Source organism: Micropterus dolomieu, linkage group LG17, assembly GCF_021292245.1.
Source record: "Micropterus dolomieu isolate WLL.071019.BEF.003 ecotype Adirondacks linkage group LG17, ASM2129224v1, whole genome shotgun sequence".
In the NCBI taxonomy this organism is placed as follows: domain Eukaryota; kingdom Metazoa; phylum Chordata; class Actinopteri; order Centrarchiformes; family Centrarchidae; genus Micropterus; species Micropterus dolomieu.
The window spans coordinates 32,103,387-32,111,289 of record NC_060166.1 but is presented as its reverse complement, the minus strand read 5'-3'; positions in this window follow the sequence as shown (position 1 = coordinate 32,111,289).

Below are 7,903 nucleotides of genomic sequence, written 5' to 3'. Positions count from 1 at the left end.
AGGACAGGATCATGACACTGATGAGCCTCTTTCACTGCAAAATGTTTGAGAAGCACAGTGGGGCAGAGAGGTGGACTCGGGGGACTGGTTATATTGGAACTACATTGGGACACAGGCTAAGCAGACTGCTTATAGTGGGACAGACAGCTAAGAGGACTAGTTACATCATGAGAATGGTCAATCAAAGAAGTTGAACTGAGAATAACGTTCAGACAGTGAGTGAAACCACTGCGTTGCCTAGCAACGTAGCATTGTGTTCTTCACAGTGTTTAATAACTGTGCAGCTCTCTTTGCTTTAATATGTTTGTTTGTGGCTGCAGCCCCTGTTGAGTTTATAGTGTTTATCGATCTCTGTGTTGTCTGCTTTGGTGACGTTTTATTCTGCTTTTAAAGTGGTAGGTATATAATTTCTGTAGCTTAATATCGCTTAAACATTATTGAAACTATGTTGAATCAGCATTCTGCTCTCAACGCTAATTTAATTGAATCAACATTAGACTCTGATGTTGACTCATCATCATTTCGCACCCTTTTTTAATATTGAAACAACATTGAAATCATAGCCTAACAAAAAATCAACGTGACTTCAATGGTATTTCAACCAATCTTACTATTGAAACAACATTGAAATGATAGCCTAACTAAAATCAATTAATAAAATGCATTGACAGAAATTTTTAATCCATATAACTATACAGCACAGTGTTTTGCACAGACATTTATTACTGTCGCACACCGCGCTTACGCTGTGAATACAACGTGATTATAATGGAGCTTTTTGCAAAGTGGAGGAAGAGAGAGAAAATAGCGAGGGACAAAGAATAAAGTGTCCAAAGTATGGGATTATTTCAAGCTAAAGAAAACAACAACTCTGTAATGTTACCGTCCGTCCACCGTAAAACGAAAGTTATGTTGCCACCGCAACAAAGAGCAGCCGATGTTCTGCCAGCGGACCACAGACATGGTAACAGTAACAGCAACTTTAGCATTTAACTGAAATAATCATTGATTGTTGAGTTGAAGGCTAGCCAAAGTAAGCCACAGTCCTCAGCTGAAAATGTACACACGTGCGTTTGTTGTTCTCTTTTTTGGGCCGTGAGTTGCAACCTCACCGTCATGAGTTAACTGGGTGTCGGGGAGCTGCATGTTTTTACTCACCTGCAGCTCTCTCTGTAGCTCAGACAATCCCTGCTACCTGCGTGTGCTAATCCATCCTTTCACCCATATTCTTTGTCTTTATAATTGCCATCTTTATAATAACAAACAACAGCTGTTTCGTGTGCAGGATTGCATCGATGAATCGTTGAAATAATCTATAGAAGCTTCAAATACAAATATCATCGTTAGCTGTAGCCCTAATTTCAACTAATATTACTATTGAAACAATGAATGAGCATTCTGCTGTCAACACTAATTTCATTGACTCAACATCAGACTCTTATGTTGATTCATCATCATTTTGTACCCTTTTTTAATATTGAAACAACGCTGAAATGATAGCCTAACTAGCAATCAACATAACTTCGATGGAATTTCAACCAATATTAAACCACAGAAAAGAGACTATAATATATTAAAATGTATAAATGACATGTATAAATGGACAATTTAATCAGTTAAAAAATACAAGTTTACTTGCGGAATAAAAAAACATGATACACTACTCCTGCTCTACTCTGTCCACCCATCTGATCTGGAGTCAAAGACTTCTGTCACCATTGTTTCAGTCAGGGCATCTATAACAGACAACATAAAAACAAAAACATAAAGTTATAACTTTCAGTAGTGAAAATGATGTGAAGATGAACAATGTCAGTCAGGCTGAATTGTCTGTGGTGGAATCCATTGATGTTTAATTGTCTAACATTAATTGCAGTCATAGATTAAATCTGGAGGCTGAAAGTTGTAGAAGACTGACAGATGTAACAAGTTAGCTGGCTTATTTAAAATTAAATGTCAGGAGCATGAGAAAGGCATTCATGTATTTTGCAAACAATTCTGAGCAAAAATAAAATACAGTTATTATCATGATTGACCAATTTTTTTTTACTAAGTGAAGTTTGTGCAAGAACACAGGCACATAATGACTGTTGCACCCCCGCACACCCGATGACATCGTCCATCCCAATGTTTCATTGTAGACTTCGTCCGATGGAAATTTTGTAGACATCGCCCAACCCTATCAGGTTTGCTGTATTTTGATAGAGTTTGTGTATGTAGAGAAAGTTTTTTTGCATTTTGAAATGTAGAGTTGCTGTTTAAAGAACAAAATGTGGTTTTGAGCACAAAATGAACTATTTGGCTAATTGTGTGAGGTAGGTGTGTAGCCGTGTTAAGAGTTTTGATAAAGTATCTTAAGTTCAGGTAAACGCTTGTTAGCAACTGAAAAAAACTGTAATCCTAAGTGCGGCTCACCTGCTGCCGTGATAACGCGGGTGGAAATATACGGAAAAAAGAAGAGTTCTCAGTCTTTTAGGCGACTTTATAAAACATACTGCTGATGGAGAAAATGGAGCAGACAGGGGGGAAAGAGACAGAGAGAGGCGGGGCAAGCCGGGGTGTTTACCTTAGGTGAGTGTGTCAGAGTGTGGGGAGAAGAGAACTCCGAGGCAGGTGCAAAGTATACTTAAAAACAATAATAAGAATATTCGTGGTCATTAAAGCCTGATTTCACAGGGTGGTATATTGTGAAATTTTTAGATTATTTTTTGCTGGGGGGGTGGGAGTTTTACAATCACGATGCCGGCTCAACGTCATGATGTCTGTCAGCCATCACCGATAGACGATGGCATCGTCTTGGATAGACGATGGCATCGTTTATCGGCCCAACCCTAAAACCTGACTTAAAATCAAATCATTCTCTCAAAGCACTAGCACATTTTCTTTCCAAGAGGACCAGATAGCATAGCTTTCTGAATACAAACAGTTGATGGTATTACAAAAACATTCTTGTTTTAGCTCTACCCTGTATACAGTTGACAGCGTAAAATCAATTGATTTTTGTTTCCTTTTACTGTAAACCACCCTACATTTTTGGCTTGAGGGGTCGAATGTGTGCATTTTTGGCAAAAAGCTATGTAAAAGTGAATGAGTCATCTTTACTTTATAACAAATAATCCAACCTATGGGGCTTTTGGTTCAAAAAATACTGTCAAATACATTTACGTTCCTTCCATTTTGCTCCTTCAGCAAACGCCGTCTGGCTCTACCATCCCTAAGCACAAAGCAATCTCAGTCTCGGGTGTTCTCATCTGTAACACCACAATGGTGAAACAAACTACCACAAGCCATGAGAGCAGGGGTGTCCCTCTAACTTTCAAGAAGCTCTTGAAATCTTGTCTTTTCCAAGAACACTTTCGCTTATTACACCTTTAACCCCTAACCTCTGCACTTCCTAAGCTCTTCTTCTTCCATCTCCTTACAATTCTCTTGTATTGATTGCACTATTTGTTAACTCTTACTTCTGTCCCTAAATATTTTACCCTATTGATTCTGTACATGCTAATAGCTCTTACTAGTATTTACAGTACTGTCACTTATAGATCTGTTACTGTATTGATGCTTGTATTTTGTTCCTCAAATGTAAGCTTCTTTGGATAAAAGCGTCTGCCAAATTAGTAAATGTAAATGTAAAGACATAATTACATTGAAAAAAAAATGCACAGAAGGGAAAGTCCTGTTCTAATCCATTTTATCTTCATGTTCTCATCCACATCACATCTAATGTCATCTCTCGCTATGCACCTTTCTCTGTCTCTCTCTGGCCCTCTTCCTTACCTTGGCCCAACTATTCTGCTCCCTTGTTCAGACATTATTCTTTCTTTCTCTCCTCCTCTGTGTTGTTCTGTATCCACACTGGAGAAACTCAACTCTAAAAAATTCCCGTTTTACTGCATTGTGTATGTAATTGAAGAAACCTCAACACATGGAAATTAAAATAAATCACCTATTTCTCAATGTTTCAGTGATATGTTCATTCAGAAATACTTGTAAGGTTTTTCAATATAGATTTTGAGCTGCTATTGTAGCAGAAGTAGAGGCTTTATACATTATTTAAGGTTTTGAAACTGATGTCTTCAGTTCTGACATGTTGTGTGCTAGCTTTTGTAAATAAAACAAAAACCATCCATAGTTTTGGTATAGGGTAAGCTTGTATGTAAAGAAAGCATTATAGAAATGGGTTAATTGATCGCATATTCTGTGGAAACAACATGAATTGTGTTAATGGTATGGTATGAACAGACCGATGTTGGGCTGATTGTGTTTAGAGTTTTGAAAATGTGACTACAGCTTGGACAAAAGGATGTTAGCGGTTGTAAAAAGCTGTAATTGCAGTGGAGCTACACAGAGAAAGACTGTTGTATACAATTGACAATCAGTGGTATGCACAGGCAGCAAAATCTGTCTATACAAATGGAATTTATTGTTTGTTTGGACATTCAGATTTTTCAGAATTCTGAAAAGGTTTCCATGGAGAAAAAATTTTGAATTAATGACATACCTCAACATCCCAAGTTAAGCTCTTAGCTGCATGTAGCATGGTTGCTGCTGCTAATCAACCTGAGCTAATAATCTTGTTAATTTAGAAAAACAGGGAAAACATTTCTTTCTCAAGTGAAGGTATTATGCTTCTGCAGGATGGGAATCTTTAACGATTCTTTCTTCATGGTGAAGTCCAAAATGTTCCTAATATTGGTGCAACAGGAGGGTGTACATTTGAATTTTATTTATTACAAACTCAAAAATCAATTTTGAAAGATTAATTTCAATATCTTCTCCTGATTCTTCAGATGTCAAAACAATATTAATATCTGTATTTTTATGAGTTTTATGAACATATACTATATGTGTATCTACCTGCATGTCTTGAAGATCAGTCCGTCCTAAATGTATCTATACTTTCTAAATTTAGTTTTAAATAAACCTTTACTCATTCAGAAAAGGGTTTTTGAACAGTTGAGCCCTTTTCTGTAAAACTGATTTCACTCAAACAGTTCCACAAACAGTTACATCTAGAAGCTGCCCCATACAACCACAGTATATATACAACTACACTGGTGAGATTAGCATTCAGTGCTCAACAGAACCATTTTAAAGGACACATTAGTGGTTTATATTAAAGGAATTTGTTTGGCTATTTGCAGCAACCTTTAAATTCCTTATGTTTAGTTTACATCACCCAGGTTTTACATAATCATCTATAATGACTGCAGCACTCTCCTTCACAAGATTTCTGCATTCTTTTTATAAGGCACTTTAAAAAGCATGGGTAGAATTATATGAGTTTATGTTTTACACAGCAGTTATTCATTTGAAATTGTTTTGCTGAAGGGTCGGGTGGTAATGCAACTTAGAGCTATTTCAACAGCTTGTCTCTGCATGAATTCTTGTCTTTAGAGCAGCTTATTACCTTTCGCTGCTGTATTGTAGCCTGGGGAGGGCAGAATGTTGAGTTTGCATTACTATAAGATACGTTTCTAGAATGTTTTCAGATCTCCTGCAGTCTAGTGGGTATTTTAAATCACCAAAGTGTCTTTTGAACAGACACATACGATAGCAAATTATGCAGAGTGACACAGTATATAAAATGTGTTTTCATACATGCACAAATATACTGACACAAGATTTGCTTCCTGTTACAGATCAGCTTATCTCTTGTGCGTTTTTACTTTGTTTGATGGTGTTCAGTTTAGTGAGCCACAGGCAAAATGGGACCTGACACTCAGTCAGATCTCACTGCTGACAAAAATAAAGATACAGAAGGAAACCCTGCTTGTAAGTATGCCCAAATTAAACAGCAGGACAACCTGCTGCATTGCAAATGTTAAATGCTGATAGCAGTAAGGCCTGACTATAAGTAACAAAATGACCAATAAATTATTCTCCTCAAATTCAAGTATTTGAGATTCTGCAAATCAAAACATCAACTCTCTGTGATGAGACACTGAGCTTCACTGTGTTATTCCAGTGAGAGATACTATGGGATGTATGAAAGAAAAGCATGTTTAAAGAGCAAACCACATATGAATAGGAAGACAATGCACATATGGTGAAATGAATGTGTCGTCTGCTTGATTCTGCAGTAGGTTCACCTGCAGTTTGTCTGGCCTCCACACTGTTTCCGGCAGCCGCCGATGGTAGCTTGTTTGTTTCTAACACATCAATCATAGTCACCTCCTAATGACTTATTCATTAACTTCTCCAAAACACACATCTTGATGATGAGACTGGAAGGAGCATGTTTCAAGACACACAGTTGCCAAGTCTGCAGTCAGCATTCTGTGGAATTAAAGCCACTATTAATCAATTTTAGCCTAGCTGGAACAGATCCCAGATGCATGATCCTAAGAGCAAAAGACTGAGAAATGTGCTATGTGTGTGTGTGTGTGTGTGTGTGTGTGTGTGTGTGTGTGTGTGACTGAATGTAGGAAAGGCAAATTCAAATACTAATGATGCCTTATAGACCACAAAAACTATGATAACAGCTGACAGATCGATAGATATTGTTGAACAATCAGAAGTTTGGCTCAGTGTTTGCCTGAAAAAATCCCCTATGCTTACACTCCTTCATATCTGAAATAATTATTTTCGTATTGGTGATCAGGAGCTTATTCCACTGTTATATCCACTGGAAATCACACTAGATGAAAGCATCAGTTACACGCCTAAAATGTGAGCTAAATGTGAAGTGATTGGCTCCATAGGAAGTGTCATGCCTTGTAATTAATTTTTTTTCACAGTTCTGGAAACAGAGATATTACTATGATCAAGAATGGATTCAAAGCATAGCTTTAGGATACAGAAAGCCTTTCCTGAGTTTCCTGCTGAGAAAGGATGACAACATGTGTCCAGCTGTCAGGAGCAGCTGCTGGCCTCTGAAGCGATACCCTGGGTGGGTGCAGCCTGCACTGGGTGGTTGCAACACAACTCCTGAGGTGGCCCCATCAATTGGAATATTACAGTGCTGCAACCCTGTTAAACATCAGTGTGTCCTTGAATTTATGCTGCTGTGCTACTATTATTGATCTTTCATAATAGACACATTATGGCTTCAGTTGTTTTGTATTTTGAAGGAATCCATGTAATTTGGTGTAAAAGTGCATGCAGCTCCTGCAAAACTGAATGAATACATTTAGAGGAGGCAAAACAACTCTTTTTGGATAAGGACAAGTGATTTCAAAGCAGCAATTATTGTACTCTGGAATTGGTCAGTTATCTCACTGGTAGGCTAGTGGAATGCTTTTTTGTCTGTAGGGACACAATTTTCATTGCTAAAGTAGAACAACAGAACCAATTTTGCATTGCCTTCAGCTCTCAAAAACAGCTGAGATAACTTCACTGATATACTCGTCTCTGTGAAACACTGCCTATCACACAACTTTGACAATGGCTGTCACATAGTCTTTGGTATGTGCTTGGTTTATCATCTGTGATTTGGAATGGAGTCACAGTTGAAGTGAGCTGTGCTTCTTTCATTAAAGAGGCTCTTGGATGTGCTGTGACACATGGATAATCCAACAAGGAATCAATCATTACACAGTTACTGAGGTAATAGGTGAGCAAATATGTTTCCTGGTGGCTGTCCTTATTATTCTGGGTCTAGCAGGCCCCCAGGAGACAGTAGAGCCAGATGGAATTGAGGTGTTGTCACTACTGAGTGAACAGGTAATGAATTACTCCAGGACAAATGGGCCGCCACATGGGAGATGAGGAATCCTCCCACAAAGACTAGAGACAGAGGGTGAATGGTCGCATTGACTCAACACATCAACACTCTTTTGCCTTAACTTCATTCCTGGATGTTATTTTTTCTTTATGACTAAGAATCAATGAATGGTAGGAGGTGTTAATGGCAAGACGAATATAAGAATAAGGTAAGAACGTACTGAGAAGCAAACAAAGA